Source organism: Ambystoma mexicanum, chromosome 2q (assembly GCF_040938575.1).
Source record: "Ambystoma mexicanum isolate Mex_15411 chromosome 2q, UKY_AmexF1_1, whole genome shotgun sequence".
In the NCBI taxonomy this organism is placed as follows: Eukaryota; Metazoa; Chordata; class Amphibia; order Caudata; family Ambystomatidae; genus Ambystoma; species Ambystoma mexicanum.
Window position 1 is genome coordinate 1,188,771,633 of NC_090924.1, and position 24,632 is coordinate 1,188,796,264.

A 24,632-nucleotide genomic window follows, 5' to 3' on the forward strand; every position below is an offset into this window, starting at 1 on the left:
TATGCCAGAAAAAAACAGTATACTTCTGATGAGTGAGTTCACCATGGAAAAATGGGAAATGAGGAAGCTCAAAACCTTGGGATTAGACTGTAAAGAATACATCGAACAAAAAAAGTCAATAAGAAGAGACTATCAATGTTGGCTGAGAAAGCATAAATATTCCATATTAAACCAGGACTGGCAAGCAATGATGAAAACACTAGCAAGCAAGAATACAAAAAATGTATGGACAAAATCAGCTAAAGCCAAAGGAGAAACGCGCAAATTGACAGTGAATACCATTCAAGGAAACATCTGGGTAAAATTCTTACAACAAAAACAAGAGGATAAAATTGAAGATCGACCTTTAAGTAATAAAGAAAGTTGGCCGATGGAGTTCTCGGTCGAAATGATTACGAATTTAAAAGAGTCAAAGGCCCCGGGGCCTAACGGCCTTGCAAATGTTATCTTCAAACAGAACAAACATGAATGGGCGGTGATATTAAGTGAATTATATAACAAAGTTTGTATGACTCAACAAATAACAAAATCATGGACACAGGCAATAATTCTCCCGATATATAAGAAAGGGGCACGGACACTACCCGAAAATTACCGTTTATTATCAATGCTTGATGCTTCTGGTAAATTATTCTCCTCTTTTGTCTCTCAAAAACTCCAAGAGTGGGCCAATAACAATGGGATTCTTCACTTCACATAAAGCGGTTTTAGACCAGGAGCTGGCACTACACATAACTTAAGGATGTTAGACTCATGCATTGTCGATATAAGACTACAGAGAGGGGCGCACTATATGTTATATTCGTTGACTTTGCGGCAGCATTCGATAGTGTTGATCGGAAAAGACTATGGAAAAAATTACGTAAATGGGGATGCCCCAACTGGCTAAGCACAATAGTCGAACTATTACACCAAGGCACACAAGCGCGAGTACGATTAGATATAGATGGTAGTACCATGGCTCCAATTAATATCACTTACGGAGTGCTACAAGGATGTCCGATGGCCGTGCTTCTATACAATTTGTACATGGCAGATTTACCAGATTGGCTGGCCCCTACACATGGGTGTTGTCCGAAGAGAGGAGGAAAAGTCATTCAATGTTAAATCTATGCTGATGATTTGATCCTAATGAACTACACATGCTTAGGGATTAAAGACATGTTTTCATCACTAATAAATTATGCAAAAATAAACAAAGTAAAGATAAACATGGGAAAAACTAAAATGATGGCATTCTCTACAAAAAAGGCTCCGTACCCAGCTATGCAAACCGAATTAGGAGTAATAGAATATGTGAATTTGTACCTGTATCTGGTATTAGATATGAGTAACGATAAAGATTACAAAAATATAATTGAAAATAAACAAAAGCAAAAAAACTAACAGAACTAATAGTAACATTTGCAAAAGAAACGGCTGTGTTTTCATTAGAAGGAATTATAACCCTGTACAAACAATGCTTTTGCCCTATGATCTTATACGGGCTTGATGCACAAGCAATAGAAAAACTTGATTGGCTAGACATATTAGAAGGACGATTCTGGCATAGACTCCTTAAATTGAGTTGAAGTACATCGATACAATATATCCGACTTGAATTCGGCCTAACATCCTTAAAAAGCATGCTATGGATAAATATTGGAGCACTGCATCTCAAAATACACTCCTCCCCCCAATGCAAATTATTGAAACTACTAGATGATAGAAACAGAAGGAATGACACATTTGAAACCATCTGCGATAACATCTTCAATGCAGTTCAATGGTATCCAGTGTATTACAAAAAGACGACATATGCAACTTTGAAACAGATAAATACAAACAAGGTTAAATTGTGGGATTGGACTAAAAAGTACGATCATCTGGAACAATTAAAGAACTATAATTTCATATCAGGAATTGTGCATAAATATCTACAAGTAGAAAGGTATTTGAAAAGCTGTCCAAATCCTGCAGTAGGACAATTCAGATTGAAGTTGAGAATTAACCAACTGCCCTTGTTAACAATAATGGGGGCACATCAGAAAATCCCATGTGAGGAAAGAATATGCAGAATATGCAAAAAGCCTAGAAATTTGGAATCTCCCCAACATGTACTATTACAGTGCCCTGAATTAAGCACAGTGTATATGACATATCTAGGAGACTTGGTACACAATTATGATCAAATTAAAAGTGATTCTTTTTGGACATACTGCTTGAACACTGAATTGGAAACAGTCCACATATACCAACTGTGGATTTATATTAAAAGAAAGCTTGTGCCTGAGAAGTTGGAAAGTAATTGATGATGTTAAAACATTATTTAAATGCTTAACCATATGATGACTTCTAGTTCAGGTGTTCGAATTATAAAATTAGTGTATGCTATCCATCACACCTAATGATGATGTTTTAATACTAGATAAGCACGTTAATGAATTTAGCGATAACGATTTTTAGTATTTTAATATAATGTAAGAGATAAAGGGCACAAAGTGCACAATTTTAATAGTGCTTTTAATAGTATTTAATTTAATGTAACGACTGTACTTTTAGCAATTAACAGGTGTTTTTAAGTATCACAATTGTAATTTTGAGTCTGTAATTTATGTAATGTTATAACTAAAAATGTGTAAAGGTTTTTTAAAACTAAACAAATAATAATAATAATAGTTAAAAAAGCTGTGTGTTTGGTGGGGTTGAGGACAGTACTGGATTTGTGCTTCTCAATGTTTAGGGACAGGTGTTTCCGAGCTGTCAAACTCGTGCTCAGGCCCGTAAGTGGCCGCGGCGAGGAAAAGGTAAAGCAGTGATTAGCCCCACTGGCCGAAGTGAGCGGGAGCGGTTGGGAGCGCTTCTCCTCTACTTTTTAAAATTAAGTTGTACTGCTCCTATACTTTTATTTTAAAAAGAAACCGTTCCGGAACGGTTTCGTTTTAAAATAACTGTGTAGGAAGGAGATGAAACTTGCACTTTCAGTGCACTACACTGAACGTTCCCTTAAGCAGCCGAAGCATTTTTTGGGGGGTTTGTATTGTGTGTGTCAGGCGGTGTGCTGATTGGGTCTGTGGGGAGTGGGTGGAAGCTAGCAGGGAACATAATTCCACTACTTCTTATTGTACACTTCGACTAGCTCCCAAAGGTGTTCAAGCATCAAGTCTGTGGGGCCGATTCATGGAACAAACGTGCGCCGAAAATCTATGATTTAACTAAAAAAACAGGCGCACGCGCACATGTGCGATTCATGGAAGTCCCTGCGCGTGTTTTCCTCGGGATGTGCGCCAAACCCATGCATGGCGCACACGTCACTGAAACATCCTGAACGGCGTGCGCGACACGCACAGTGAAAGTGCACAACCTCGGTGCACACACCAAAAAGGGGGCGGAACACGGGGCGGAACGCGAGGAATGGGGAACAACGCACGAAAATAAGGGCGTAACTGGGATGTACTGCTGGGAAGCAGACGGAGCGCCCACACGCACGCGAACCACACGTATTCATGGAATCGAATAGGGCAAAGCCGCACACGGCCAAAGACACACACAGGCCTAAACACGTCCGCCACAAGAAGGCAGGCGGTAGCATCCCTGCGCATCACAAAAGCGCCAATATACAGCAATGATGAATGTCCCATACTGCTATTCTGCCTGGGGTTCGCGTGAAGTTTTTCACGCGATCGGGCATTGGGGAGCGGGCTACGTGTATTACGGGGGTTAGCGTGAAGTTTTTCACGCGATCGGGCCTGGGGGAGCGGGCTACGTGTATCACGGGGGTTTGCGTGAATTTTTTAACGCGATCGGGCCTGGGGGAGCGGGCTACCACTCACTGTCTGCCTTGCGTGTAGAAGAACGCGTAGCCAACACCCGCTGTGAAGTAATAGCGTGTGAACCCCAACGGTTGGAAAACACACGCACTGCATCCCACGAAAAGCACGTACAGAGCAATGTAAAGGCACGTGGGATCTACAAGCCCTGCCAGGGAAACGCCCGTGCGCGAAACTTCACAGACGCGCTTACGCACTAAGGGCCTTTGGTCCAATGAAATCGCGTATGCGTGCTGACGCACTTATGCGCTAAGGGCCTTTGGTCCAATGAAATCACGTATGCGTGCTGACGCGCTTACGCGCTAAGGTCCTTTCCTCGATTTACACGCAGACGTGCAAGATTTTCACATGCCAAATCACTCCGTATCAAGCTGGCCACGCGTAAGCACACGGAAGACCACACTCCTGCCCAAAAGGCCAAATTACTGCCCCCCAGAACCCCGAGCAGCCTCCCATGAGCCATCTGCTGCTGCCTGCCTGCCTGCTGCCACCGTGCCCTGCCATTTGGTGCCTGCACATCAGCCATCTGCAGGGGTCCATTTGCTGTGTCCACCCCTGCTGGAACAGAAGACTCCCGACTGGGATACCATCGCTCCACAGCCCAGCCCCAGGACCCAGTTGCCCACCCACTCCTGCCTCTGGGGTTGCCATGTCGGGCACTGAAACATCTGGCACCACTGGCAACCCCCGGCCAGAGAGGCAGAGGGGCACCAGCTTCACTGCCACCGAAGTTGGTGTCCTGGTGGAGCAAGTCCTGGGGCAGTATGATGCCCTCTTCCGAAGTAAGCGCGCCAACAAGGAAGGACGGACTCGGATCTGGACGGACATCGTGACTGCCATCAACGCGGAGGGGGTGGCAGTCCGCGACTACCAACATGTCAAGAAGCGCTGGGATGACTGCAGGTCCAGGACCCCCTTGAAGGCCCGGCGCCTCGTGGAGTGGGGCCGGGGCCGCATGAGTACCATCCAGATGAGGGTCCTGGAACACGTAGGCCCAGCGCTCCACGCCCAGATCCTGAGAGGCAGCCCCGTCTGGAGTTGAGCGGTAAGTGGCCAAGCATTGCTGTGTGAGACAGGGCATGTCACAGTGTGCTGGTTGTCTGATACTTGCCTGTATGTGTGACATAGGCCAGGTATGCATGTGTGTGTGCAGGGACATCATGCATGTGAGACCAGTAATGTGTGAACCACACGGTTGGTGCATGTGTTCAAATGCAACATGGGTTGCCCTATGCGGAATGGCCACATGAAAGCATGCCAGTCTCTGTTCCTGGACATGGGTGGGGGTGAGGGATGGGTGCTGATGCCATGTACATGTATGCTGTCCATGTCTGTGTGTCTGACCTGTGTGTCTGTGACTTGTGAATGCCAGGGATGCATGACACATGTCTGTCGCAATGTTCAGGTTCACTGATGCAGTCAAGTCATCCTTGTATCCACTGTGTCTGTGGTGTACGAGGCCAGATGGATGAAACTAGGGTGAAGTGTGTGCATGTGATAGGCATGGCCCATGATGCATGTGAGTTCCAAAACAACATTGTATGTTTCAAGAATCCCTTGGACATGTATGCTAATGTCCATAGCATGCGCCATGGCTGTTACCGCATGTGTTTTACCTGCACTGAGCCATGTGTTGTGGAGGGACATGATGGAAGTGATCTTTGACAGTGCCACTCATCTGCTATTGCTTCCTGTCTAGGGGACCATTGTACAGTACCCTGATGCTTGTGTTCTATGTCTCCCTCTACACAGCGCCACGTGAAGAAGAGGGCGGAGACGGCTCTGTGGAGCAAAGCGGCGGGAATGCCCCCACAGCTGCAGCGGAAGGGGTGGGTGAGCCCCCACAGGGGCTTGCAATGGCAGAAGACGGGGTGGAGCCATCCAGGTTGGTGGTTTCCACAGAGGAGGAGGAGGCCGCTACTGAGGCGCACATGGGGCCTGGTGGGGGCATCCCTGCTGGTGCAAGTGTTGCAGTCCAGGGGAAGGGGCAGGAGGCAGCACAGGTCGCCGTGGAGGGGCCTGTGCATGTCACTGTCCCTGACACTGTGAATGCACCACCATGCACCAGCAGGGATGCCCCATCCCAGGCCCGTCCGCAGGTAGGGGGGATGTCCATGTCATCTGACTCCCCTCCACCTGCGGACGAGGGGACCCCTGGCCGTATGGAGAAGGTCCTGATTGGTGTCGCGTTGCGCACAGGTGCAATTCGTGATAAGGTGCGTGCTTCCCGGGAGGAGCATGCACGTCATCACGGAGAGCACCGTGCCGATGTGGCCCAGTTGGGATTGGCCATGGTCGGGGGTTTCCTACATGTGTTGGCCAATCTGGCGACCCTCTCCTCCTCTGTGGAGACTATGCACCAGTCGTTCTCCATGCCGTCTTCCGGCCCAGATGCCACCAGGGCCCCCTGTGGATCTGCCCCGACCAATGCAACCGGCTCGGTGGGGATCCCATCCCTGCCACAGTCGGGAGTCGGAGGTCCAGCAGGGGTGGACACACCAGCAACTGGACCCCAGCAGATGGAGGATGTGACGGCATCATCGGGCAGGGCACGTGCACAACGGCGTCGGTGGATTCCATCAGCCTGGATGCCGTCGTGCTGGCACAGGCAGTTGCGTTGGAGGCAGCGGCAGGCTCGACGTGCGAGGCATCATGGCTCGAGGCCATCAACATCAGGGGTGCAGGCATCGGCCGGAGGGCAGGAGAACCCTGGAATGGGAGTGGCTTCCGTGTGGGAGCGGTTGGGCCAGCAGATAGGTGCGGAGCGGCAGCGGGCAGAGGAGGAACGGCTCACAATGGTCAGGGCGGAGAACTCCATGCGGAGGGCACTGGGGCAGGCTGAGAGCCTCGAGGGTCTTCGCAGGGAGTTGGAGCTGGACACTGCTTTATCCCTGCGAGACCTCGGGGCCAGGGAACATGCCCGCCTCCAAGCCATTGAACAGGAGTTCGATGATGCCCTAGCCCATGACAACATCCAGTGAGCCGTTGGACTAGCCCGCTGCCCAAGTAAATAGTTATGTAGTTAGTGTTAGGATTCCTCTGTTTTTGCATTTTCTTTGGACCTTTTGGACAATGGGCCACATTTTTGTATATAGTTATTTTTTATTAGGTAGTGTTGTTAGATAGGTTTCATTTCTTTTGTTGGGATCATGGACCCTGGCTTGTTCACCTGTACATAGTTCACTGTTGGATTTTCTTTTCTTTTTACAATTTACCCATGGAGCAATGGCTTTCAATTATAATTTCCCATTGGATTTTCTTTTGTGGACTGTGACTTTGGACACCATTCCTTTGGATTCTGATTTTTGGTTTTGCATTTTTTCACGGACATGCTTCTTTTTACTTTTTTTACATTCCCATTTCTGTTAGTTTATTTTTGATTCAATTCATGTTTCCTTTAATACATATTTTTTTTATCAAACTTCAATGTGTAGTATCATCTCATTGGTTTCATGCATATCATGATATGGGTTTTGAGATTCACTGACACCCATTGGGTGTATGTGAGGGACATGTGTTCGTTTCCAAACTTGCAATTGGTGTTCTATCATGTTATTGCCATTTCTAAGTGGGTGGATGCAATACTCGTTTTTGTTTTGCATTTGGAGGCTGACCATAGGGGCCAGGGATCTAGATTGTGATGACATGTTGGCTGGGGAACATGAGTTGGACATGAGTGGGGGCCTGCTGGCAATTGCCCCACAGTGCTGGGGGGTGGGGGTGCAGGGGAACATGAGTTGGACATGAGTGGGGGCCTGCTGGCAGGTGCCCCACAGTGCTGGGGGGTGGGGGTGCAGGGGAACATGAGTGGGGGCCTGCTGGCAGGTGCCCCACAGTGCTGGGGGGTGGGGGTGCAGGGGAACATGAGTTGGACATGAGTGGGGGCCTGCTGGCAGGTGCCCCACAGTGCTGGGGGTGGGGGTGCAGGGAGACAGGAGTGGGGGCCTGGTGGAGGGTGCCCCTGACTGCTGGGGGGTGGGGGTGCAGGGAGACAGGAGTGGGGGCCTGGTGGAGGGTGCCCCTGACTGCTGGGTGGTGGGGGTGCTGGGAGACATGCATTGTTGATCAGTAGTGCAAGGTGACATGTGGCTTGGCTGGGGGGCATGCCCATGGTGGATGGGCTGCCTGCGGGACATGAGCAGGGGTGCAGGGTAGTCCCCCGTGGTGTGGGCTGCCTACAGGGGCCATGGAGGTTGTAGAGCGAACACCTGGGAGGACCCACACGGCCAATTCACGTGTAGTACTCCCCAGAACCCCTGAAATACACGTACCCTGCTGAAATTGCGTGTGGAACTTCCCGCGCACACCTGAAATACACATACCCTGCTCGCACGGGGCCAATCGTGTGTGGAACTTCCCACACACCACTGAAATACACGTACCCTGCTGAAATTGCGTGTGGAACTTCCCGCGCACACCTGAAATATACGTACCCTGCTGAAATCGCGTGTGGAACTTTCTGCGCACCCCTGAAATACACGTACCCTGCTGAAATCGCGTGTGGAACTTCCCGCGCACCCCTGAAATACACATACCCTGCTCGCACGGGGCCAATCGTGTGTGGAACTTCCCACACACCACTGAAATACACGTACCCTGCTGAAATCGCGTGTGGAACTTCCCGCGCACACCTGAAATATACGTACCCTGCTGAAATCGCGTGTGGAACTTCCCGTGCTCCCCTGAAATACACGTACCCTGATGGAATCGCGTGTGGAACTTCCCGCGCACCCCTGAAATACACGTACCCTGCTCGCACGGGGCCAATCGCGTGTGGAACTTCCTGCGCACCCCTGAAATACACGTACCCTGCGGAAATCGCGTGTGGAACTTCCCGCGCACACCTGAGATACACGTACCCTGCTGAAATCGCGTGTGGAACTTCCCGCGCACCCCTGAAATACACGTACCCTGATGGAATCGCGTGTGGAACTTCCCGCGCACCCCTGAAATACACGTACCCTGCTCGCATGGGGCCAATCGCGTGTGGATCTTCCCGCGCACCCCTGAAATACACGTACCCTGATGGAATCGCGTGTGGAACTTCCCGCGCACCCGTGAAATACACATACCCTGCTCGCACGGGGCCAATCGCGTGTGGAACTTCCCGCGCACCCCTGAAATACACGTACCCTGCTGAAATCGCGTGTGGAACTTCCCGCGCACCCCTGAAATACACGTACCCTGCTGAAATCACGTATGGAACTTCCCGCGCACCCCTGAAATACACGTACCCTGATGGAATTGCGTGTGGAACTTCCCACGCACCCCTGAAATACACGTACCCTGCTCGCACGGGGCCAATCTCGTGTGGAACTTCCCGCGCACCCCTGAAATACACGTACCCTGATGGAATCGCGTGTGGAACTTCCCGCGCACCCCTGAAATACACGTACCCTGCTCGCACGGGGCCAATCGCGTGTGGAACTTCCCGCGAACCCCTGAAATACACGTACCCTGATGGAATCGCGTGTGGAACTTCCCGCGCACCCCTGAAATGCACGTACCCAGCTGAAATGACGTGAGGTACTTCCCGCGCACCCCAGTGATACACGTAGCCCGCTTGCCGTGCTGGTACAGGGTTAGCGCAGCCTTTGCGCTGGATTGGGGATTTTGATGGCTTTTCCCTGCGCGAGAGGCGTTCTTGGGGGCGTTCTGCTGCAGGGTCACTGCGCCACTGTGCGCCACGGCTGGTTTTGGTAGCTGGAATCAATGAATACGCTGTGCGCGGAAATGGATTTTAGCGCACGCGGCTGGCGCAGGGATTCGCACACGCACACTGTGCGCCAGCCGCGTGCGCCACTTGTGCGCTGAATTCTATGAATTACCCCCTTTGTCTCTAAGCGAATTTCAACTGAGCGACATTTATGTGTTTAACATAAGGAGGAGGGTATTCAGCCTGGCTGACATTTAATATTGTGATGATTCCTGTCCTCTTCGCCTTGATTGTTCTTCCATTGGTTATCCTAATGCCAGAGGTGTGGTCGTCGAGTTAAAAGTATTTTTAAAGAGGTGGGTTTTAGTCGTTTTCTGGATGACAGTGGGTTGTCCATGAAGTCCAAATGTGGTGTGCATCGTAGATCGCATACGTTTGATGCACCACAGACATCATTGGGGATTGGCTTCAACCCCTGATACAATGGCACTCTAACAGGAGTAATGTTCCTGCAGTTAGCATTACCTTAGTGCATCAAATTACAATATGGTACCATTAGACATAAATCGTGTTCTTAAACCAATAAAATGCTAGTAGATTCAAAATGATCTGAATGACAAATTAGAGAGAGCACTTGATTGCTGGATGTAATATGATTGAGTGCAAATAAAGGCATCCATTTTGAGGGAGCATTATGTTCAGTTCTGAGTGTAACTACAAACATATATTTACTTGATAATGTATTACATAAATGCATGTAGAAAATAAATACTGCAATATACTATTGTTTTTAAAGTGCTTCCACCGATTTAGAGAACTCAGTGCATAGTAGAAAATGTGGGTGCTGGAATCCAGAGGTAATCAGGAAGAAACAGATGCTTCTGCACTCTTTAGTACTGTGACAAGGGTAGCACACATTTCGGGGTAGCATTTGTGGAGAACATGTGTGTTTTCAATGACTTTTTGAAAAATATCCTTTTTTTATTTATTTTTTTATACTGGTATTCGGCTTCCAGTACGCACTCCACCAAACTCCAGCTGCAAACATGCTTTTCTGCTCTGGATTAATATGTTCATTCTGTTCAACTCCAACCAAATACGTCTTCTTCTCATGTGAATGCAAAGCAGCAGTTCAGAGGGGCAAAGATAGCGTGAAAATGATTGTTAATGTGTCGTACAACATGCTTTAATTGTACTGGGGATAAGGAGTGGTTGGGACGAGTGAGACGTGAGCATTTCTGGTTCCTATTAGGCATGTAGTTGAAACCTTTATGGCTGGCTAAAACAAGCAATAGTCAGTGTGACATGCCCACACACAAGTGGTCTCTTACAGTGGGTATGGAGTGAGGAAGCAGTTTGTTTGGGACATTGGCAATGTCTCCATTACACTACAGCTCAGTCTGCCTCAGATGGGGATTGTGTCAGAGATGAGGTCGCTATTCTGTGTGGACAGAGCGAGACAGCGAGCCCTGTGTTTGCTGTTGTTGTTGAGTGGAGGGTTGCAGAGTAATTGGTCCGAAGCAACGCATAGCGCGTTGCATCCCTTAGTGTGATGGAAAGTACACTGTGTCAGATAATGTGAATTGACATGTGGTGCACTTGACATGTTTTACAACTTGAATGCGTGTTTTTGTAGAAAGTGACCAATTCGCACATTTGGCTGGCGCTGCTCCAATTATATTCTTCTCTCAACGGGACCTTTCTGTTAGGATGTGTGCCTCTCTCTATAGGACTGGATGTCTCGTGGGGGTAGAGAATGATAGTTGAGAGTGTTTTGTCTGTACTGTTAGAGAGCAAGACTTCTCGAGCCAAGTGTATGCACTGGCCTGACAGCAGTGCTGTGATCCTGATAACTGCTGAACCCATATGCATGCATTGGTGTTGGCCGACCCCGAACCCTCACCCGAAATAATTTGGCTCACCACATTTTGTCAAGTGCTGGCAATAAAAGGCCGTAGGATTTTATTGTGCAGATATGGTTATGGAGATAACAATAATCACATATCATAATTGTATCATACTTTTGGGCACTGGGTCCTGAGGTTACCCCCTCTGACCGGTGCCGCCTTCTCATGTCCCACAACTTGTTGTGGACACCGTACAGTGCCCTGTACCTCTTTTCCTTTGTTCTTCTCCCTTATTTGTAGGGTGGGAGGGTTTTGTGGTAAAGGAGCAAAGTGCGGAAACCCTGAGTGAACAGTGAACCTCCTGTTAGCTTGGGTCCCCGTCCAGGGTCCACAAACAGAGTGTGCTTTCTTAGAGCATTCTGCTCTTATTTATAAGACCCAGGGGAGCCCTGGGTCTTTGATGGTAATAGTAGTGGGGGCTGTGCGCCAGCCCTCGGCCTGATAGCCGATTTATCTGGCCCCCCGAGGGGGGGGGGGCAGGTCTTTGAACCTGGGCCCTGCCAGACTGTTGGTTTTCCTTAGGTGCTTAGCACCTTGTTGCTTGGAGGAAAGGTGAGGTGATTGTTCACACCTCACCCTTCCTCGGCTTTGTGTGGCAGAGACTGCGTGTCTCTGTAGCTTGTGGAGGAGAGGAGCAGGCGTGGAGGTGCGGGCTGCCCCTCTCCTGGCCTGCTGAATGATAACATTAGTTACCCTGCCTCTCCTTGGGCGGCACTGCGGCATTGCCCATAACTGCTGAACCCATATGCATGCATTGATGTTGGCCGACCCCGAACCCTCACCCGAAATCATTTGGCTCACCACATTTTGTCAAGTGTTGGCAATAAAAGGCCGTAGGATTTTATTGTGCAGATATGGTTATGGAGATAACAATAATCACATATCATAGTATCATACCTTTGGGCACCGGGTCCTGAGGTTACCCCCTCCGGCCCGTGCCCCACACACGGGCAGATTACCGGCTGACCGTGTTCCCCCGAAAGTATCCCCTAGTAATAGTCCCAGGAGGCTAGGGTTGCTGAAATTTCTCGAAAGAAATGTTCCATGCCATGGTTTGATAAGTGAGTGCCGTCTTTGAGGAAAAAGGTCTGGGTCACCCAGGGTAATGGTCGGATGCTTTATGAAGCCCAGCCCTCTTGCTGTAAAGAATTTTTCTAGCCCCCTGTTGAGTTTTCTTCTAGTAATGTCTACAGATTTGTAACAGTTGGCCCCTGCCATTTCTTTCTGGGTAGGATGGCCGAGAAGTATATTTCTGGTTCCCTCCAGTTGTGTGAAATGCCCGCTAGGGAAGAGCATATTTCCTCAAATAGGTTTCTCCTTCCTGTGATAACCAGATCATTGCCCCCTAAGTGTATTATCAGAAATTCTGGCGGGTCTCTGTATGCGACCAGCTCTGCTAGTGTTTTGTGGATGTCGGCCCACCGTAGGCCTCTGTATCCTCACCATGAGGCAATGGTGTTTCTGAAGAGTGGCCTGTTTTTGGTTTCTTCCGCCCAACGGCCTGTCCTGAAAACGAATGAGTGGCCGACAATCCATGCTGATCTGAGTGAGGACCTCCCTTCGCCTGTTGTTTCTGCAGGAGGGAGGGAGAGAAAGAAAAAAGGGGGCGGGGGGTGATGGCTATATTAGCTGTGGTCTGATGTATCTTTTGTAGCAATCTGACTTCCATCCCCCTATGTGTTTTAGCTGTTGTGTTGCCAGGCCTCCTTGCCATGCTGAGGTGGCGGCACCTATTCAAAAGGAGTGGGTGCCAAAACCCTTGGTGTCCCACCCTGCTTTGCTGATTGCTTTCATCTACCTGGGCGTTTCTGGCTATGGCTTTCTCCTCCTTTTTGGGATCCCTAAAAGCATCTTTCCCTTTGCGTTGGGCTTCTATAAGTGTAAAGATTTTGATGAACTCTTTCGCCCATATGGCTTCTTTGATTGTAATGTCAATGTTTCATGCTAAACACCTTTTGTATCCGTTCAATATTTCTGTCTGAAAAGATTTAAGTTTTAGGTCTAATTGGGTACTACTAATCATTACCGTGTCTGATGGGTTGTTGTTGCTCACTCCTGTCTGTCCTGGTGTATTTGTATTGGGGATTGTCCATTCTTTTAAAGCACCTGTTTTGTCAGGAGCTGCCGTTGTTGGTGTAGGTAAAACTGTGGTGGCTGCTGCTGGTGTTGTTGGCACCTGTGTTATTGGTGCTGATGGGGCTGATGCTGCTGTAGCAGTCCCACACTCTACTGCACCCCAGTCTCTCGCTTCCCATTCCCCCATGACCAGCACCCCACAACTCTCATCTGTACATTTATTCAGCACTTTTCCCTCAGTCTTCAGAGCACCATTGATATCCTTGGGTGCTTTTCTACAACTATTAGTCATGCTCCTTTTTCGTACCTCATTTTGGGGTCCTCTCCAGGTCACTGTACAGGCAAGGCCCAGCCAGTGCTGTGCATACATGCTTGTATTTATTACTAACACTATAATGCTGCTTGCCACTTACCGGATACCGCCCTCTGCCCCCCATACCAGCCTGAGACCACATGTTTGCCGGCCTGAGACCACATGTTGGCCTCACCTGCACTGTATGTAGTGTCAGTATACATACACTCATCGCTCTGTGGTGATGAAGTCCATGTATGGACCCAGCAGAGGGTGTAGGGGGGTAAATGGTAATGGGGATTATAAGCCACTTGAACTTCCATAAGCTAGTGCACTGTTCTGTATGTGCTAAGGGAACGTCAGGGAATGGCAGGGAAGTTGGCAACATGCTTCTTCTCAGAGTCACAGCAACAGCATTAATACTGCATATACCCCAGGGGACCCCTGGGAGCACTGGGAGGCAAACACACAACACAAGGGAAAGGAAACTGCAACAGAGCATGGACAGGAATGTGCACTGGCATGCAGGTCCTTGGGGAAAGAGGCCCGCTAACAAGGCCAAACAGTGCTGTCTCGGGCCACCGTCACCTGGTAAGTAGCATGATGTAAGTAAGTGACCTGCACTTATTTACGGGGTGTTGAGCTGTGGCGTCTTTGTAGTATTTACACATAAGCCTGCATAGAAGGTCTAAGGTATTTCTCATTTTTAATGTATTCAACAGTAATGCAGACTTTTCTTTGTAGTGAACATAATTTTCAAATGGTCATCTCCCTCGCATGGCTTTTTTATTCCCACAAGGCACAGGTGGCGGGCGGTGCTCTGACCCACCTCACACTGCACTTATGGTTCCTAATCTGAATTCGAGCTCCGCAGAGCAGAGCCTAAACAAGCTTCCCCCGGGCCAACCCCTCCCTGCGACGCACACCTCCCGTCAGCCACAGCCACTGTCTTTATCATGAAAAAAAACAAGGGGTCGCCCCTCGGGTTTTTCAATCAATTAATGAAACAATAAAAGGCCAGGATCCCCATATAGTTTGCAGCGTGCCGCACATGTTTAGAAACTGTATATCTGATGTTGACACATTCCCTCTAATTATTCCCCCTCCCCATCCTGGCCTGCAGCTGGGAGAGGGCGGCCACTTGACTTACCTTAAGTACGGTATTAAGTACGGTAGCAGAGGTCTCAGGATGTCGAGTCGCAGTCTCACTCTGTCTCCCTCGATAAACACACGCTGTCAGTCAGTTTCTAAAGCACGTGTCGCTGACTGTCTTCTCCTTCATACTGGAAAAAAAAAGGCTGAGGCTGCGCAGCAGTGCACTGCGCAGGAGCACGTGCAGTTTGTTCCCCGGCCTGGGCATGTTCGAAATGCGCAGGCGCGGGGCACACATGAGCGAGCAGCAGAAGTTCTTGTTTTAGGCCGGTGCTGCAGACAGTCTGAAGACAGTTAACTTGTACTTTAACTTTTGCACGCTGACATGACAGACGTATGTTACACGCTGCACAGACACAAATTCTAGGGGGGAAACATGCCATTATATCCCCCCCACTTAAAATTGTGGGGGGGGGATTTGTCCCCTCATTCCCCCACCCATGTCCTATGCCCATGCTTTTGCAGAAAGCCCTCACGGAATGCTAACTTAAATGGGGCTCTTTCCACCCAGCGGAAAAAGAGAAACGAAAGAGGCACGTTCTTTAAATTGTGATTTGTTTTAATAAATAAAAATAATTTCTAGTTTGGTACATCATTTATTAAATGAAACAACTATAAAAATGTGGCCAAATACTTAAGCAAATACTAAATGTGGCATGCAGTGAGTTACAGAAGTTGGGCGTTTCAGGTTGACAAATGTCCATAAAAAAGCTTGTATTTTAGCTGGTGTGCAGCCCAAATGGTTGCAATGTCAAAAATCAATATTGACTAAATTGGTGAATAAGGACTGTTCTGCTGGCAATGTTATATATTGACTGAAACAACTAAGGTTTTGTACATCACAAATAACATGTGCGCACACTGTGAGAGTGCCTCTAGAGTGCTGTTCGGCTGCGGGACACAGTGCTCCAACTCAGCTAGCCAATAACTGCATTGGATTTTGCATTCCAGGTTGTTTGTGCTAAGGAGCTGTCCGCATTTGCATTGGTGAAGGCCAGCCCATCCCACCACCTTCAGGAAGTTTAAATACTGGACGCTGCATTCACTCGCTCTTACACACTGTGAGAGTGCCTGTATTGTGCTGTTCTGTTGTGCCTGGTGTATTATTGTAACACAATACTGAGTAAGGTACGACAACCTCTTCTTTCATTTCCTTGATGTATTGACATTGCCTGCAATATTACCATCAACATTATAATGTCAGTAGCAGCACGTGCTTACCACAGTCGCAGCAAGTCAGGTGGTACTAATAAGCGGAACCTTAGACAGTCGATGGCTGCTGAGCCCAGGAGAGCGTCAAGCCTCCCATTAACGAATCACAACCTCCACAGACAATCTCTGACTTCCCGGTTGACAACCATTCTCTTCTTAATCTTTGTTACGCTTACAAAGCAAATCCATAGGCTCAGTAAATCCTGGCACTTCTTGCCCCGATGCACAACTCTATTATAATATCATTGGCAGCAAACTTTTAGCCTCTCCGAATTTGACAAATGTAGCCGTCATGTCTGCTATGATTGTCCAGTGGAATGACTCTCTTGATAGGTCTTCGTTATCCTCAGGCAAACATGCATCGGTTTTGGAAACAATGGCCGCCACCTTGGATGCCGTGTCTGGATTATGCTCATCGCTTATGAAAGAGCAGTGTGACTTCAAAATGGTGGTTTCTAAAATTGTGGACTTTGATCTGGATAACTGTAATGAGCCCATTTGTGAGACTTCCAAAGAATCCTTTTATAATCCTGTTAAGTATGAATAACTTGATACTGCTGACTCAGTTCTCTTTGAGTCCACCGTGAAAGAGCCTCTGGGGAGGGAGGCGCCTAATGAAGTCACATTGCTTATGGTAAATCTGGATTCGGTTACACAAACCAGTGGCACATCTGCCCTACATGAAGATGATGGAAATCGTGCCAATACTTACGATTCCTTTGTGGATACACATAGACCTGGAGTATGGACTCTTTCTGAGAGTAATGGCATGTCATATGGCAAGCGCAAACTACTTTGTCGCAAGGGCAAAAAGAAGAATTGGCATAAACTAAACAAAGACAAAACAACAAACAGTAGTGCTGGTTGCATTAAACAACTCAGAAAAAGTGGGTACATCGGAAAGTCGTAAACCTCATTACCGCTTAACTTTGAAAGACCCTATAGACAAGTGGCTTAACGTGCCATATAAGCAGGTGGTGTGTCAGATTTGAAACCACTGGAAGATGATCAAGGTGACGTCTCACTAACACTGCAGATGGCAATAAACATGCTTCCTTTCAGGGTGACGTAGTGACTAAACAGCACAACTCTAATGATCAACCTAAATTGTGTGCACTGGATACGAAACAAGCAGCTATGGATTCCACGGGAGAGCAATGAATGTACCCACGGTTCTGTGTGGGTTCTCTGGGGAAATCGGTCAAACTGGTGGATTTTTTGCAGTAGAAAGCCGAGGAAGACATTTGGAATTACTCCATCTCATAACTGAAGTATACACAATTTCTATGATGGATATTGTGTCGGTTGAATTACCTGATTTATTTTAGCAAAACTAACTGGGCATTAATTCAATTTGTTCAATTTTTTCTCCTATTATAATTCAACTTATTATGTCATACTTAGCCCTATTGTCAAAGCTTGGTTTTGATATTATTGTGCGTAGAATGGCCGGGCAGCCCCCGGGAGTGGTTACACCTTGGAAGAATTACTTGAATGGGGCTTGACCGCCACCGCATTCGTTTCTTACAGAGAGATTGAGCTTGTTGAACACTATATCTGAGCGTGTAAACCACAGGGCCACTGAAATTGATCTGACACATCGGATCACAGAATCTATACCATTGCCAAACTGAAATACGAGAGCTTGGAAGGGTTCCCACCTTCTCTCCTGGAACTCTAGGGGTTATAACTCTTTTTTGGCTTGGTGAGCCAGTCTATGCTACCCTACTGTGCCATCTTTATGTTCCAGGAGACTTAGCTTTGTGACTCAGTATGCATTGATGACTTCAATATTTTATTTAAACCTGCCAATAATAGTGGTAGGGGTCACCCCTTTGGAGGATTGTTCATTGGAGCATATTCAACTCTTACTTTGGTTGAGTTTGACGCTGGAGTTACCTCTGCCTATGTGTTGCCTGAAGTGTTATCAACAGGGTTAGCACAGCTTGAGGAAATTTGATTGTTAACCTATATATCCCCCCGGGTTGGAAGCATACCTCTTCTATACAACCTATAATTGAGATTATCTTTGACACAAAGACATTTAAACATCCCAAGTCAAATATCATGGCGGTGGGAGATTTTAATTTTATTTTGTTCTTATGGATTTGTTCATTCCTCTCTCCTTAATAATGAAAAGCATTATGACTGTTCTCATTGTCTATGGAAAGTGAATGACACAATTTATAAGCAGTCTGGCATTCTAGGGGTAAAGGGTCACCAATGGCTTGAATTCATGTGTAGTTTACAACTGCAATATATGAAACCATTGCTATCCTCAGCCACCAATATCATGGGTACTTGGTACAATGGTAAAACCTCCTTGCGGATTGATAATGCATTCTTGAATTATGCTGCCAAAAAGCTTTTAAAGCCTTTTGTATAAAGGAGTCCACTACCTATAGTGACCTCTGAAGACACTGGTTGACATTTGTTTTGCCCCAGGTAAAGAATGTACCTTCATTACAAATTAATATTGATTTTGTTAACGTCCAGGGTAACTGGATAGTGTGCTATGCTAAGCTCTTATATAGAATCAGACTGTACCTGCTTGTGGGATAATAAATTGAATATGCTTCAAAACCATGCTAAATTTGTAAAAACATACTGCTACAACTACATCAGTCCACTCCAATGGAAAGCACCATGGTAACATTTATTACAATATTATTAGTAATAGGAAGAAGTTGCTTAGGAAAATGATAAGACAGATAACAGGTTCTAGGATACTCCATAAGAGTAGAAAGCTGGAAGTGACTGTGCACCTTCTCTCTAAGCACAAGAACTGGCTCCAGATGCATAATCATGATTTGACTAATGCTAATTGGCATTTGATAAGCAATATGATTAGATCTAATGACAGTAAACAATTCTGGCATCTGCATGGTTTGGGGAAAGTGAGACTTCTACTTTAAAGGCTACCCCTGTAATTGAGCATACCGCCCCACCTTTTTTGATGTTGATGATATTTTGAAGGTCGTAAATAGGCCTCTAGAGCTCCCGACAGTTGGAAACGCTCCATTATTGTGCCAGTGTTTAAAAAGGTGGATTGGGCCAATTCTCTGAACTGTTGCATATTGATTTAGAAGTGGATATAGCTGGATAACATCTGGACCCTCCGAAATATTGTTGCTAACAGGATGGGGCAAAAGGATATATTGATGTTTTATTGAGTACATGGGGGCCTTTGATTGTGTCCATCACCAGAAATGGTGTTACAAATTAAAAATGTGGGAACTTGATCCTACTGTCTTATATGTTATAAGACACATATACTCTGATCCAACGGTACAGGTCAGGCTTGACCTAGATGGATCTCTCACTAAACCCATTCTCCCCAACCAGTGCTGTGTTTTAGCCCCTGTATTTTATAATCTTTATATCGCAGGCTTAGAACAGATTCTCAAGTATAACTGTTAACTTTTCTCATAACATTGGTGTTGAGCCTATATCCTGGTTGGGTTACGTGGATGACACAGTGATCCTTGACTGCACCCCACTCAGCTTGCAGCATTCATTAAATACAGTGCATACATATGCTAACAGCAAACATTTAAAAATGTATCTGTACAAAACAAAGATAATGGTGATTGGGGGTAAGATAGGGTGCATTACAATTGGCAAATTACAGGTGTACCTCTGCAAATAGTAAATTTCTATTTGTATGTAGGGATTCCTACCATTCATTTCCCAGTTAAAACCTATTATGAACATCTATTAAAGGGAACTATGAATATGAAATGGAATCTGATCAAAGGCCTCCTTATTAGGAAAGGGGGACTTTCCATCGAAGGCTACCTTCAAATTTACAAAACGAGCATTTTCCGGGCATGCTATATAGACTGGAACTCTAGCAAAGAATATGTATCTTGGTTTGTTAAAGCTGATGGTAAACTATGGCAGACTGTTTTAATGATCCTGTCTGATGTTCCAGTGGAAGATATCAGGTGTGAGATTGGGCTTACGTCCTTGACAACTCTATGGAAGATTCAATGCTGTAAATTGTATTTTAAGGCCATGGACAGCAATGAAATGCGTGAAACAATTTTTAAATTGATCGCAAAAGATTGTATGTCCAACATAAGCAATACTTAATTTAGAATAAACTGTTAAGAACTCATTGTAATTAATTTAGAACTTGATAGCGGTCATATGATGAATCCTGCCATTTATTATTTGATCAATACAATTGAGAGATTATGCATGTAAAAGCATTATGCACTTTACAGCACCCAAGACTTAGAGAAGCCTCATAGTTATCTCGTTAAATTGTGTAGTGAAGCATTGGGGCACTTAATTAAGCAACACCAATGTAATATACTACCTTCTTTTGAATATGTGGGCATATGGTATGGAGTTTCCTATGAAGAGAGGAAGTGCTGGTTGTGCAATAACCAGACAGAGACAGACAGACATATTTTAACTGACTGTAATGTTCTATCTCATAGATATGACAAGGACTACTCATCGCTGACATCTACTTTGAAGTGCATCTTTCTTGATCAATTTTGGTCGAATCTCCACTCTGCTGAATCCCTTGTTAAAATTAATGCAGCACATTATATATGGAATTTGATAATCGGTGATAGAGCGATTGTGGGAAAGAAATTGTGGATTGAGCGGATAGATTCTTTTATGCACTGAAAATTAAGTACTTGCTTGGATTTTAAATGTTGACTTTTGTGCAACTTATATTAATAACATTGTGATATGATTTTAAACTAATGTACTGTATCATTTATTGCATATGATTATATAAAGTGCGATGGTTGTTTTCAGCCAAACACACTTAATAAATGAAATACAAAAATAACATATACACAACACTTTTTTGCTCATTGGTATCCAGGAAAGTTCCTAAATGACTGTCATGGTTTAATGGTGTGTTTTAATGTGATGATAAGGTGGATGATATTATTTGGTGTTTTTTGTATAAAAATTAGGAGCAAGGCATTTAATCGAAAGCGGTAGTTTATATAATATGCATTGTATCTTCAATGATATTGGAATATGAAACAGAATGATTGCTCACTTGAGTCATGTTAGGGAGATTTATCATTTTTATGCTTCATACCCTCTCCTAGTGAGACCCCCAGCACTTTTTGCTGGACTTCTGGACCTTTTTCTTTCAATCCTGAATGCGTAGAGACTTTTTTCACTCATTCTTTCTTGTGGGCTCTATCTTTTGGAACTCTATTCTTTGTATTATAACTATAATGAGGAGTCTGCCTGCCCCATAGATATTATAGGCATCTGTATTTTCCTACTGGAGCGCACAGCACCTTATGGGCAGTGTTGATGGGGACCCTTGGGGTCCTCCTTTACGATTATTATCCTCAAGTACCTACATTTCTTAGAGATAGAGAGATACTTAGTATCTTTCCCAAAACTCTATAGTCTGAGAGATTGGCGTACACCACCTTCAGTGGAGTGCTAACGGCATACCTAGTATCCCCCTTTTCTCTGCTCCAGCGACCTTTTACTCACATAGACAATCTCCTAGATAAGGCTGGTGGCAGTGAATTTGTTCTACCAACTATTGTGTAGTTTGTGTACCGCAAATCAACAAATAGAAGGGGTGCTTCACTATAATCCTTGGTCCCTTAGGGCAAATATCATGTCTAAACAACAACAGCATGGACCAATGGATAGAGGATGACAGATCACATTCACTTACCATTTTACATATATCAATAAATGCTTCATTTCTAATTTGTTTTTCTTTTTATTGTTCTAATAATATTCAATTTAAAAAGTTAAATCACATATTATTTTTTTTAATTTTTTTTTTTTATTTGTGTATATTCAAAAGAATTTTACAAAAAGAACCGAAGCAGTAAATTGCGCGATAACTAGCCAGGGTGGGACCCTGTGGCTGTTGTCATTTTCATCGTGTGTTCCAATATTTTCACGGTTGCCAGGAGCCAGGTTATTCTGTCTCCGCTGATCAGTCTATTCCACCAGGTGTCGTCGTCCCACCCTCGATCCTCCACAATTAGATGATTCAAGTAAGCCCCTCCCAGGTTCTGGTTTTTCGGGCATGACAGAAGTAAATGTCTGATGGATTCGGTTTTATTTTCACATAAGCGACAAGCACTCGTATCAGATAAACCTCTGATCTTGCGAATTTCGTTTGTGGCCACCAAGTTCATCCTTATCCTTAGAAGGGCATTCCGAGCCCCCCTATTGGGGAATTTTTGAAGGTACTTCATTGGCCCGTTGAGCTTACGGAATGTTGGAGGCAAGTGCTGGAGAAGTTTGTTGTTTGAAGCAGACTCCTGGGTTTGAATCCAGTCAAGCTCTTTCAATTTTTTGAACACTCTAGTTGGATGTGAGGTAAGGTCGGCTTCCGAGCAGACGGCTGAGTTGAGTAAAGCCAAGTTTGCTTCCTTCCATACTGCCAGCATTTGCACCTTGCCAGAGTTTAACTCCTTATTTATGAGACCGAAAATATCATCACTCCCATCCATGATGCATTTTCGGAACACTCTCAGGGAACTAATGTCAACTATTGTCTTTAGAGACACTAGGCTCAGTTCTCTCCGGATAGCAGCTATGGACGTTGATTTTGGAAGGGACAGGACCCCTTTCCAAAACACACTTTCCAGTTTCTGCCAAATTTTACTTGGATATCAGAGGCATGGCTTCGGCTCCGTAAGTGATGGAGGGGATGACTTTCTTTCTGTAGAATTCGATCACAGGGATACAAGAAAATTTACCGAATTTTGTGTCAATCGCCTTTCCTTGAGATGTCAACTTCTTTATTCTAAGTTGAAGGTTTGCCTGTGTTGAACTTTCTTGTTTGGTGCTGTCTATCAGGACTCCAAGGTATTTGTATACTGTGACTTTCTCGATCACGTAGTCTTCCAGATACCATTTGAAGTTGTCTGCGTTTTTTTTCTGGCCGGACTCCAGGGACAAGATTTTGTTTTTTTCTTTGTTTATTTTTAAGTTGTTCTCAGACAAGTAACGCAGGAGGTTTGATAATTGCCTCTGGAGGCCAATCTGGGTCTGGTCGAGTAGGATGAGGTCGTCAGCATACAATAGATGGCTTATTTTTGCTGTGGACAGGGAAGGCGGAAAAGTCCTTGACGGATCTTCTGAGATGCCATAATCACCAATATAGGACAGAAACAGTGCTGGAGCTAGGAGGCAGCCTTGTTTCACCCCTCGACCCGTCTGGATTTCAGATGACAAGTTGCCCATTTGTAACAATCGGACCCTGAGGGTGGTTTCTGAGTGGAGAGCCTTGATTGGTTGCAGAATCTCCTGAGGGCACCCCCAGCCTTCGAGTTTGTACCAGAGGCGCTGCCTGTCGACCAAGTCAAAGGCTTGGGAGAGATCGACAAAGGCCACAAAGATCCTTGGTTTGCCCTCCAAAACCTTGCTTTTCAGTACACTGATGGTAAGTATGTTAGCCGCTGTTCCCACATTTCTTTTAAAGCCCGTTTGAAACCTGTCATTACAAGGGGCCGACTTTGACCAGGCATCAAATCTTTTTAAAAGAAGGCTCCCGTAGACTTTCCCAATGCAATCCAAAAGGGCTATAGGGCGGTAATTTAGTTGATCGGTGATGTCACCTTTCTTGTAAATTGGGACGATAACCGCCCTCGTCCATGATGGAGGGAGCGATTTCTGGGCGGCACACTGCGCGAAGATAGCCCGGATAAGTGGTGCCCATTCAAGTCTAAGTTCGAAATTCCATCCGGGCCCGTCGCTCTGGAGTTCTTCAGGTTTTTAATTTGATCTCTGATTTCCGCCCGGTCGTCCAATTTCACCCAATTTTCGTTTTTCGATTTCGAAACAGGCAGGCCTGTGGAGAGTGGAGCTTGAAAAAGGGACGAGAAGTGACTGATCCAATTTTGCTTCCGCCGTGGCGTTGATGGTCGTGTTGTTTAGAGAAGGTGTTAAAGTTTTTAGCAGAGACCAGAAATCTTTTGCTTTATTTCCGCAGAGTGTTTTTAGCATGGATTCAGCGTCCTGCTGGTACAAGATGTGGCGGTGGTTTTTTACCCAGTTTGTGTAGGCCTTTATTTCTGACTTTAGTTGGTCTTGATTTTGTGGGAGGGACCCAAGCCGCCGTTTCAGTCTGCGCAGTTCACGCCTCTTTGCAAACAGTGTTGCATCAAAGGAATGTCTCGGAACAGTAAGTGATGCGGCCGACGTTTTTGATTTGGCCCTATATTGTAGAAGAAGAGGTACGTAGTCCAAAGAATCTTTTCCGCCAGAACATAGCCCCAAAGCATAATTTGCAGACAAATCTGAGACTGATTTCGTTGTCAGGTTCAAGCAATTGCCTCGTGAATTTGAGTCAACCCCTACCACATACGGTGCCGGTGGATTAAAATGGGATTACAGAGACATGGTGAGCTGGTTATGGTCGCTCCCTTTAGTTTTGCGAACCTCAAAGTCTTTAACCTTCGAAAGAAGGTAGCGCGAGGCAAAAATGTAGTCAATAGTGGCTTGGTGAACACCTTGCTCCCAAGTGGGTGAACGGTCAGTGTTGGGGAAAACTGAGTCCAAATTTT

The 24,632-nt window shown here is 45.9% G+C and overlaps 1 protein-coding gene across 1 annotated transcript in view; it reads left to right on the top strand.

Annotated features, from left to right (window-relative positions):
* PLXDC2 (plexin domain containing 2) overlaps window positions 1–24,632 on the top strand; it is a 1,961,518-nt gene that overhangs the window by 923,108 nt on the left and 1,013,778 nt on the right. The gene's annotated exons all lie outside the window — the stretch shown is intronic.